This window comes from Symphodus melops (assembly GCF_947650265.1).
Source record: "Symphodus melops genome assembly, chromosome: 6".
In the NCBI taxonomy this organism is placed as follows: domain Eukaryota; kingdom Metazoa; phylum Chordata; class Actinopteri; order Labriformes; family Labridae; genus Symphodus; species Symphodus melops.
The window spans coordinates 9,618,642-9,630,619 of record NC_136696.1 but is presented as its reverse complement, the minus strand read 5'-3'; the positions used below and the strand labels follow the sequence as shown (position 1 = coordinate 9,630,619).

The window sequence follows — 11,978 nt, the reverse complement described above, 5'->3', positions numbered from 1 at the left end:
GATTTAATGCTCATTTAGGCACATACAGTATACCCAAAGGATATTTCTATACATTTGAAAGCACAAGTCATTACCACTGATGAATATGTCATGTAAAGACATATATTGTATTCTACTTTAAGAACAAAACAAACATTAAAAATCTGCTGTTGTGCCTGGTACAATAACACAATACATGTTTTTTTTCCGACATTTTATCTTGACTTGGGCACCACACTGTTTTCAATACAACCCGGGATTGCCTGCTGATTTCAGCACAATAAACCAAATGTTTTGTTTTCAAGGGGTTTCTTCATTGCACACAAATGTCTTAATGTCAGACAGGACAAGCAAGTTTTTACCGGAGTTGTGGAGTTCTCCAGAGTGTTCGATGGTGGTCAATAAACTTTATTAGAGAAGCTTTGTTCAATTGATCTTTTGTTGTTCTTACTATGATGTGAACAGAGTAAACAGTGACCCATTCCTAAAAAAAACGGGAGTCCACTGTTCGACATGGGAACAATGGATGGTTCATAGAGGCCTGCTAGCTTGTAATGCTGATCCAGCTAACATTACAGACTTAATCAGTTAAGAAAACAGAACAGTTACAGTAAATAGTAAGCATCAATACAAACTGTACATTATGAACGTGTTACACATTTGTATCTCCAAAGGTTAAAGGAGCAATATACAACTCTGACACCTAATGTTTAAGATTGGTACTGCAGTCCAAATTTGAAACAATAGGAAAAGCTGTCTCCCCCAACCCCTCTTCCTTAAAGTCGATGCAGGTTGCCATGTCATGGACAGAGAAGCTTTAGCTCTGAATCAGTCGTGAAACCTTTCTTTGCACAAGTATCTAGTTTATCCTAGTTTTAACACTTGCCTGTTTATGGAGCTTATGAGAAAAAAAGTATGTGTAAGTCAGGTGGAATGAGTTCTATGTACCTGAACCCTTTCTAGCTTCCATCACTGCAGCACCTGTTGGTTTGCAATTTTTCTTGGCCATTCCAGATTCCAGAAGAATCCAAACTTAGAAGAAAGACACACTGGCTGATGTATTGTTGTCAGAAAAGCAAACACTTCCACAAAACATGTTTCCTTGATGTCTGATGATACAGTAAGCTTGTCTTATGATTTAATCAAGTAGACCTGTAACATATTGGTCCTTTAAGAAAAGAAGATAAAAGATCCACTTCAGAAGAAGAATTGTTATAATTTTGACTGTCTTTTGTGAAATTCTGAATATCCCACAACAGCATTTAGATTTGCATCAGTCAACTATAATAAAACACAAGCGCAGATAGTTTTGTGAGTAGCACTTGTATAGACTAAGAGATGGATAACACATCAACTTGAATGTGTAGAAACCTCCATGCAATCAATATCAATAAGTCTTTCAGTCTAGAGGCGTTGCTCGCAGTCCAGAGAGGGACGTAAAGTTTGACCTATGAACACAGTGACGCAAAGACAATAAAATATCTCTGTCATACTCCTCTGACTGCTTAGCAGTTTTATGACAGTTATGAGAACACTCAGTCAAACATGAGTCTCAATAATCCATCAATGTATTTACTCAGCTCGTTATCAACAATTTTTTGTCACACTGTTCACAAAACAGCTTGTCTGACCTAATATGTCATCCATTTTTTTCTGACAGGGCTCTGTGAAACAGGAAGTTAAATGCTGGAAAGCCCCACTCTCTGCTATTCTGCAGGAACACTGAGACTCCGTTTTCCTAGCTGGTACTCTCTGTTTAGAGGACTATGGAGAAAAAATGTAGCGTCAGCAGGCTGTGCATTCTGAGCATTGTAATAGCTGTACCCGCGATTGTAACGATTGTCACGTTGTGGACTATTGCCCTGACAAGAGATGAGGAACCTTGGGAAAGGTATGACATTGTTTTGGACAATTCTTGAAAACTTCAGCAGCTTTGAAGTATGATAATGCATATCTCTGAATTTGCTGAAAGTGCAACCGGAATCCCAGACAGAGTTTTCTCTCTCAGGATGGTTAAAATTAAAATTCATGTGATTACAGTGAGAAATAAACTTCGATGAACAAAATCTGAGGCTGTTATTGTTTTTCAGTGTTGGTGCTCGATGGACTACTGCCAATTTTTTACTGAAGAAACATTACTAATGGACAATAAACATTTAAAGGAACTCAATGTTTTTTCCACTGAGATGCCAGTAGTAATTTTATTGTGTTTAAAAAAAGAAGACCTCTTAAGATAAAAAAATCAATAAAAAAAGAACAAACAAACAGAAAAGAGACGTTAATGAATTGCAAACAATTTCTTTACTGCATGAGCACTAATTACATAATATTACAAGTCTCTAAACGATTTAAGTGAAAGGCAAGTGCACTGAATAATAAAACACTTACAAGTGACAGCTGATCAGCAGAGGACACTGTCAGACCACTCACAACAAGGAAAATGACAGACCGTAACCAAAAATGATTTTTAAAAGTTAGTTCAAAATATACTAATGAAAACAGCAGGATGAACACAGTTTAAAGTGAGTACATTAAATATACTATCTGCAATGAGAAAGAAAATGTAGATTTATTCATAGGTTAAAATGTTAATGCTGATACTGATTGGTGAAAAGATAAGTATGGGTGCATCCAAACTGCAAAGTGCCGATGCATTCTGACATTCCCTTCTATCTATGATGTTTACTGTTCTGTTCTGTAGTCTTACACAGTAGGCCGTTTGTTCCTACTTTGTCTGACTCATTCAGTGTGGAAGTAGTGTCATCAACCAGCCTCATGTTATTGACACCCAAACTCAGATGTGATATATTGGCTCAGTAAATTAAAAAAAAAAACAAAAAAAAACTTCACATTGCATTTAAACAAGTCAATAACTCACACATTTTTCATTCTCGTTTGTTTTTATTTGGAAACGCATGTGAGGTTACTTTTTACAATCTATTTCACACAGCATTGTGGGAGTTAAAATACAATTCATATCCTGAAAGTATGCATCAAAACCATACTGCACAAAACCCGGAAGTTAGCATCCATACTGAAATGTTAAGTCTACGAAGGTGGACCCATAAAATACTGAATGACCACAAGAATTCAGTCTACTGAAACGCCCTACTGAAATGTCTGCACTCAATAGTGAACTGTATCTTCATTTGAGCCTTAAGGTGACATAGCGCTAAAAATATAAAACTGCACAATATTGTTGTTGCAACTCTTTAAAAGACATTTTCAAAGAAATGTTTTTCCTTTATTATTCTTTGACAACAATCTTTTATCAAAATGAAAGAAAAGTCTCAATCAAATGTTCCCGGTGTTGATTCTAGATAGATAGCTTGCTGTCAGATGTTGATGTCCATGAATATACTGTAAGTCCAGTAAGCGATGATTTATTTTATGTTGTAATATAAGTTTACATGCTGGCCTTCCTGTAAACATATGGATATGTTACAGGCCCTGAATGATCAAAGTAAACACATTATGTCATCTATGTTTTCTTCCCGTAAGATATCGTCTACCGGCTGATTTGATCCCTGTTTCCTACAACATCACCCTGTGGCCTCGTCTCAGACCCGACCCAAACTCTGGCCTCTACATTTTTACAGGTGAATAAACTATACAATGGTTCTTGTTCACAGCACGTCTGCATTTTGACTGCATTTATTTTTTCCTATAGGCTTCTGCCAGTGAACATGTCAGATTGTTTACCTCTAACAGATGTAGTTAGAAACAGATGAAGCATTAAATCAGGATTTAGTGGTTTGTGTTCTGGGTTACTGCACAATGTTGGCTCTTTGGGACATGAAAACAATATCCACTGTGCAGCTGCTGCTGGATATACTGTGTTAACCGATGTGTGGTAAGTTTAATGTTCATGTTCTACAGGCATGTTGTGTTTGCAGCATGAACAGCTCCACAGTAACGATAAATAGTCAAAATGAACCTTGAACTTTGAAGAGTCTTTACTTAATGAATGTTCGTTGACGCCACCGTTAGATGGGAGTTGTTTCTGTATTACTGTGCAACGATGAAATCATGAAACCAACCATGGATCATCTTTAGATTTATTCAGCCGTGGTCAGACGACACAACAACAGAATACATGTCTGAAAAGTGCTCACAAATCTCTAACTGACACTTGTTGACCAAGATATGACAAAGTATTCTTTTTAACAACATTCTGCTAGAAGGTACAGCCTACAAGTACAAGCCATACCTTACATAGTGACTCTCTCGCTACAGCATGTTGACAAGCAGAGATACCAGAATGGACGACTTGTAGTTTACAGAGGAGTGGCAATAAAATGTAAGCATGTCATTGACATTGTTTTTGACTTCAATCAATCAATCAATAATTTATTATTTAATTCATAACAAGTGGTCTCTCGAAACGCTTTACAAAAGAACTCAATATGCAGGGGGACGACACAGTCAGAAAGCTGGGCATTGATTGTTGATTGGGACGGCACAGTCCGATGGGGCAGCTGTTAAGGGGCAACACGGTCCGTAAAAGTGTGTTTTACGTTGACATGTGGATGAAGATGTTTTTGAGAACTGAGCATGTGTGGACATGATTATTTTTTGTAACGGAGAAGGAAAACCTCAGTTTAAAAAAAATTACCTGCTACGAGGCCTAAGTTTGCTGAGAACTTGAGTCTGGTGTTGTGCTGCTCTCTACAGGACTCAGTGAGTATTGACATTCTAGGAGGGCTGTTTTCTTCTCTGCGTAAACACGATATCAACTAATGCATCATCAGCGGTGAATCAAGGGCGTTGAGATGGTAGAGAAACATTTTCATATTCATGTTGGTGTGGTGCAGGAGCAGTTTTGGAATACTGGACCAAGAGTTACAAGTGCATGTACATCACCACTGTCACAGAGCTTCTCCTATGGACTCAAGTTTTGCCACTTGATGCTCATGTCACACTCTTGTATTGACTGCACTTACTTGCAAAAAAGTGCAGATGTCATTTGTTGTTGTTGTTGTCAGGATCTGATTTGAGAAACAAATCAAGTCTTTGTTCTACCCTTTGTGTTATTCAGCTTTTATGTTTTTTTTGTTCATTGTTGTCTTTGAGTTTGTTTGATCTGCATTCCTTTAAATGGACTGCTTACGACAGCCAGATTCTTCAGCAAAGATCTGTCACTTAGCCCTTTGTGTCTCTCAGCACAAGAGTCCTTGTACCTCGGACTTGTATCTGTCTTTGTGTTTTTATGTGCATGCATATAATTCAGTTTATTATGTTATTGTTAATGCTTTCTTTAATTGATGACTTTTCCATTCCCATGCATTTATCAGGCGAGTCCACTGTGAAGTTTGAATGCATAAAAGAAACAGATCTCATCCTGATCCACTCCAACAAACTCAACTACAGGACTCTAGAGAACACACACATCGCCAGTCTCAGTGCATCAGGTGCAGTATACCACGCACAAACACACACTCAATGCAAGCAAATTAATTGTATATCTTTAAGTATTTTTATAAAAAGTAATCTATATTTGTTTTTAAAGTTTGTTTCTACTTGTTATGGCTTCCTAAACCAACATAAGTAAATCCAGGAAGGGGTAAATGGAGAATGAAGGACAGGTAGAACAGGTGTGCAGCAGGTAGAGGGACAAACAGAATGAGAACAGTACCACACATAATACCCACCCACTCTAGAACTTTAAATTAGACATAATGACATAAAGGGTAGCTTTTATGTATATATTTTTTACAATTCAGAACGATTTATAATTTTAATTATAGCAGTGGAATCATTTCCTTTACCTCAATTAAAGTGGGTCACTCTGAACTAAGTTATTTTGTCTCGGTTAATGTCAAATTGTCATAACAAAGACATCCAAAAAAATATCAACTTAACATAAAAAGGTGACATAATGGCTAAATGACGCTTAATGAAAACATTTATAAACATTCATATTAATGATTGGAGTCATGTCAGTCTCATGCATATCATTTCAGATGAAGTGTTATTGTAGGGCCGTCCTGGAAATAAGTATTGTACTTTTACATGTAATCCTTTGGATTGGCTGTTTTTATGGTTCTGATCCAAAAAATAAATCTATCTAGCTATCTGTACATAAATCAATTGAGTTTTGATTTTAACGATCTGATGTAAAAGGTTGAAGGCAGGGTAGGTCATTTTCTCCAAATACACTTTTTAAAATGTTGGTTGAAATTGTCTTTAGGTCTTGACAGTAATTAATTTTTGTCCTCTGAAAAAGAAAAAAAAATCTGTCTTCTGTAGCAATTGTAAACGTAAAAACTTTGACCAATGTCGGCACTCGACCAAGTTTTATTAAACCCATCAAGCCTTTCTACCCCATGCATGCACAAGCCCACACTCAAAGCATGATTGACCAATAGTGCTAGTGCATGTAAGTAAGGGGCGTGGCTTTTAATTGAGTACAGAGGGGAGGGGGTGGTTAAATATGGAGATCAGAGAAGATGCTTTCGAAATCATGTTAATTTGAAAAGACTTCCGACCATGCCTTTAAACAACGTATTTACTCTGTAAAATAAAACTGCTCACTGGAGCGGATGAGGATACATATGTGTCTTTAGATGTCAAACACTCTGAGTTCACTTGTTTTACTGCTTATGGATTAAGTCTCCATCTGTTCTTCTCTAGATGGTGGACCTTCTCTCAGCATTAAAAAATCATGGCTGCAGCCTGAGACACAGTATCTGATCATCAAGCTGAGTGATAAATTAACTCTAAACAGGATGTACGAGCTGTACACCGAGTTCACGGGAGAACTAGCCGATGATCTGGAAGGCTTTTACAGGAGCGAATATGAAGAAGATGGCGTACAAAAGTTAGTTCTTTATTTTCTCTTTCTATCTTTATATTTGGGAATTGTGTTGACATTGTTTTGCTCATTCTCAGGATTGTTGCCACATCTCAGATGCATCCAACTCATGCCAGAAAGACGTTCCCTTGTTTTGATGAGCCGGCTATGAAAGCCGTTTTCCACATAACACTCATCCACCCTGTTGGGACAGTGGCCCTGTCGAATGGCATGGAAATGGGTCAGTAGAGCCTAAAAATAATAAAAGTGTCATTTTACAATACATATTTTATAATATTCACATAAGGAAAAGAACTGTTCAGTCTTTAGAATGGTGTAAAAATAAAGCTAATAGCTTTACTCTTGCTCATACAAAGCCCTCCATAAACTGGCTCCCCCTACCTGTCTGAGCTCCTCCATCGGCACACGCCCACCCGCACCCTCAGATCTGCCCTTGCAGAACAAACTGTCTGTACTGGGGGGACTCCTTCGTTGCTGCTGACATTTGGGAGGGGTCTTTGAAGGGGTCCTTCAAGAAATGTTTTAAAAACTCACCTTTTCAACATCGCCTACAATCACTAACTCCCATCCTTCCCCCTTAGATTGTTTTGTTTATTGGTTGTTGTCTGTTTTTTGTCAAACCATATTTGGGTATTTAGAAAACGCTATATAAAAACAGATTTTTTATTTGAATTGGAGAAAAACAATATAATTAAACAAACAGAGGATATGAAGTTATCTATATATGCCTATGTTAAAGGCGAGAACATTTCTTGTGAAACATCTTAGAAATTCACATTCAGAGGAATATAAACAGACTGGAAGGCATTAATGATATGATCTTAAAGGACTAATATGTAGCTCTGACACCAAATGTTTAAAATGGGTACTGCAGTCCAAATTCAAAATATTGGCGAAAGCTGTCTCCCCCGCCCCTTCCTCCCTTTAGAGTCTATGTAAACACAGGCTGCCATTTTGAGGCCACTGAAGCTTCAGTGTTCAATCAGCTCTGCGTTTTAACCTCTCTCCATTCTACAAAAGCATTTCCATTTTTCATGCTAGTTTTACCACAATTCTGGCTCAATAAAAAAAATTCTGAGTAACGATTTAGAATTGTATTTAAATTTAAAATATTAAATTTGAAGCTACTTTATAATGAAGTTTATCTTACACATTGTGAATTTTTACATGAATGTAAATCTCATTGCTTTGAGCCTGTTCATCTGAGTGTTTTTGTCTTTCAGATATTATGAACACTACTATGGATGGAGAAGCTGTGACACTGACCAATTTTGAGCCCACCAAGAAAATGTCCAGCTATCTACTAGCCATTATTGTCTCTGACTACACACACATCATGTCAACACAAGGAGACACTCTGGTAACTGGTCTCTAATATAGCCATAGATATTTAATTAAAATTATTTGTGACCAAAGATTTAACATACAACAGTTCTTTAATGTGTTATCCACTGATCACATGACGTCTTTAACACAGATATACACCAATAAATATGTATAACTTCTGCATCCTGCAATGAGTGCAGTGAAGTGATGAATTTTGCATTCATGCAAGTGACACAATGAAAAAATTATTTGGGCTTTGCTTTTTTGTACAGCAATGTCCTTTTTTTTAGTTTAACCTGTACAGTTACATTGATCAGCTGTGACATTATGGCAGCCAGCCTAATCATGTGTAGGTGTCCCTCTGATCAGGGTCAAAACAGTCAATGTGCTGTGGTATCTGCCACCAAGAGATTTAGCATAAGAAAGTGGGGCCTCCATTAAACAGACTTGGTTGTGCAGCATATCCCATAGATGCTTGATTGGATTGAGATCTGCAGAATTTGGAGGCCAAGTCAACGCCTCAAACTCATCGTCCGTCCAGACCATATTCTTCTTTGCTCCATGGTCAGGTTTGGATGCCCATGTTCCCATTGTAGACACGTTGGCAGTGGACAAACCGTAGTGCACCCCTGTTTCCCTATATATTTCTATAAGTACTAGCATTAATATTTTCAGCAAATTTGAGGTAGAGTAGCTCTTTCATTAGAACGTATCACACAAGCCAGCCTTTACCCCCAACATGCATTAATAAGCCTACAGCCCTGTCTCTGGGTCATCAGATTTCCTCTCCTCGACTACTTCTCTGTTTGTACTGACCATTGCAGTTCTGGAACACCACATAACTGCTGCAGAGCTGGAGATGCTTTGACTTAGTTGTGTAGCCATCACAATGTCATTTTTCCTGCTTACAACACATCAACTTCAAGGCCAAAATGTTTACTTGCTGCCTCACTGCCAGGTGTCTTAAGGAGAGATAATCAGTATTATCTACTTCACCCGTGAAGTGGTCGTAATGTCACGGTTGTTTGGTATACGGAAATAACTGTTTAGCTTTAAAAAGGGCAGCCTAAGTTTTGATGCACAGAGGTGTTTGCTGTTGTGTGTTCAGATCCGTATCTGGGCTCGCAGGAAGGCCATTGAGCAAGGACAGGGGAGCTATGCCCTCAATGTGACTGGACCCATACTGGACTTTTTGCAGTTATACTATAACATCTCCTACCCGCTGAGCAAGTCAGGTGAGCTGCTTGTATCATCCCTGGGGAACTCTTTTGGTTCCTGTGATGTAATAGTTTGTGTTGCTTTTTGTGTGAGGGATTTTTTTCTAACCTAACTCCACATTTAACAATTTCTCATTAAATGTTATTCATTCACATTTTGTTATCTTCTATTTATTCACAGGCAGATTTGATGCACCTGTTTTGAGATGCGTTATGTTGAGCTAACCCCTTGTGAAAGAATATACAGTATTTCACTGCTCTATAGAGGTCAATCAAACCGGTCCAAAGCCAGCATGGATGAATTCAAATTTAAAGAACATAGCTCCTGTTAGTTGACAACTTCCCCCCTCACTCCTTATCAGCTCGCTTCCTCATCCAAGCATTGTCAAATGAATATGTTGTAATAAAGTATGAATGGACATGTTCTATAGTACTGTATACAACAAGTTATAAATCAAACCCGCTCTCTGCCTAACAGATCAAATCGCTCTGCCAGACTTCTACTACGGTGCGATGGAGAATTGGGGTTTGGTGATGTACAAAGAGGCCAACCTTCTCTATGACCCTGTGGCCTCCTCCAACAGAAACAAAGAGACCACTGCCACCATTATTGCTCATGAACTTGCACATATGGTGAAATGTTTTTTTTAAAGATATTTTTATTGACTGATTTATCCAACTAATGGTTAATCAACCAGTTGACCAAACGATTGTCTGTTGCAGTGGTTTGGTAACCTGGTGACGCTGCGCTGGTGGAATGAGGTCTGGCTGAATGAGGGCTTTGCTTCGTATGTGTCCTACCTGGGGGCGGACTACGCTGAGCCCACATGGAACGTGGTAAGAACTCACTGCTGTTCTTCATTGTTTTCTAACCTAGGGCTCTTCTTAGAGGTCACTAGTTCTACATGACTGAAAATGATGTTCCGTGTTGGTATTGCCCTTATAGTTGAAAACATAACAGACAAATTCTTTACTTGGTACCATGTTTGTTAAAGGGTTAGACACGTAACAGAAAGCCAAAACGTGCTACCAAATATCCTCTCTGCTCCAATATTTTATCATGTCTTTAAACCCCTGCTCAGAACAGGCTGTTTCGGTGTCTTTAAATGCAAGTCTGACCCCTCTGGAAGAGCTTGGATGGCTTGGGCTTTCTTGCATCATGCACCCTTGTTAGCAATTGAAAAACAGACTTAAAGGTCATAACATACACCTAGCTCTAGGAGTGTCATCTACACGGGGGAAGAGATACTTTCCTTTGTGATGTCATGAGAGGAAAATCAAGTGAATCAGGCAAAATAAAGAGAGAATGGACTTTTCTCAAAATATGTGTTTGTAGGGGGGCTCGGAACACAATCACAAGCCTTTCTGATCTGAAGGCATACTGTAAGCTATGCTTAAATGTTTGACATACGTTTCTTGTATGAATAGAAATAGTGAAGTTGATGCCCACATGTATGTTTCTTTCCAAAACAAAAATGAAATGAAGTTGTATTGTTATAGTTTCGACGTCTATTATTCTAAAATGTGGAAAATTGTTAAAATAAAGACAAACCCTCGATACAGCTTATAGTAGCTATATCATAATAATATAGTATACTGCATTATTGATAATACTGTGACTGTTGTGTGTCCAATCTTATTATATGTTAATGGTCAAAAACATGGTTATGTGTATTTTGCATTTAATGTGACCTTTAAAAGAAAGGGAGCCTGTCAGTTGCAAAATGAGCACTTTAAATGAGGATGCACTTGAATTTTGGAAATTCACCCAAACAACAACAATTGAATGCAGTTACAGTATCTCTCTCTCACTGTTCTTGTTTGTGTCTCTTTGTATGTGTGGTGCGTGTGTGTTTGTTTACTGCAGAAAGACCTAATAGTACTCGATGATGTTCAAAAGGTGATGGCAGTGGATGCCTTGACCTCCTCTCATCCTCTGTCTTCTAAAGAAGACAGCATCATCCTGCCAAACCAGATTAATGAGCAGTTTGATATGATCTCCTACAGCAAGGTAACAACCTGTAAATCTAAATGTATGACACATGACAGCACAGACGCTCAAACACCTTTTGCAGAGTGAAGGAGAGGCCATATCTAATAAATAACTGCAAATAGAAAAGCTGTGATTGAGTTTCTGGTATTGTTAAACAACTGTACATTGTATTGTAAAAAGCCATAGAAATTGTACATATTTGTGAACCACATATGCTGATCCTGTGTCTCTCTCAATGTGTTACTCAGGGTGCAGCAGTGCTGAGAATGATGTCTGACTTCCTCTCAGAGCCCGGTTTTTGTCCAGGGACTAAGTGTGAGTTTTTTTTAACCATTCAGCGTATGTTTCAAACAGAACAAACAGTGCACATTTTAAAACACCACTGTACCGAAGTCAAATGAGTTTGACTTCTGAATCTGGGGAGACAGAGGGGTGAACTTGGGTCTGTTCATTGACTGACTTTACAAATACTGTGACCAAATTGTTTTGGTCACAGTATGTGAAAACAACACACTAACAAAGTAATAACGTTAAAAAAATAAATTAAAAAAAAGACAACAGAAAGACTGACTGATGTTTTTTTTCAAGTCCAATTGGATGTTTCTCATTTATTATAGCTGGACTGAATTCTATAAAGTTTTACCTGAGT

At 38.0% G+C, this 11,978-nt stretch overlaps 1 pseudogene across 1 annotated transcript; it reads left to right on the top strand.

The window, feature by feature from the left end:
- Positions 1-1,706: 1,706 nt before the first annotated feature.
- Positions 1,707-11,752, top strand: LOC306824888 (aminopeptidase Ey-like; annotated as a pseudogene). The gene is made up of 11 exons (XR_013781747.1): positions 1,707-1,870; positions 3,481-3,578; positions 5,274-5,390; positions 6,613-6,799; positions 6,871-7,013; positions 8,017-8,153; positions 9,228-9,354; positions 9,815-9,969; positions 10,060-10,173; positions 11,204-11,347; positions 11,578-11,752. The product of XR_013781747.1 is annotated as an aminopeptidase Ey-like (transcript).
- The last annotated feature ends 226 nt before the right edge of the window (positions 11,753-11,978 follow it).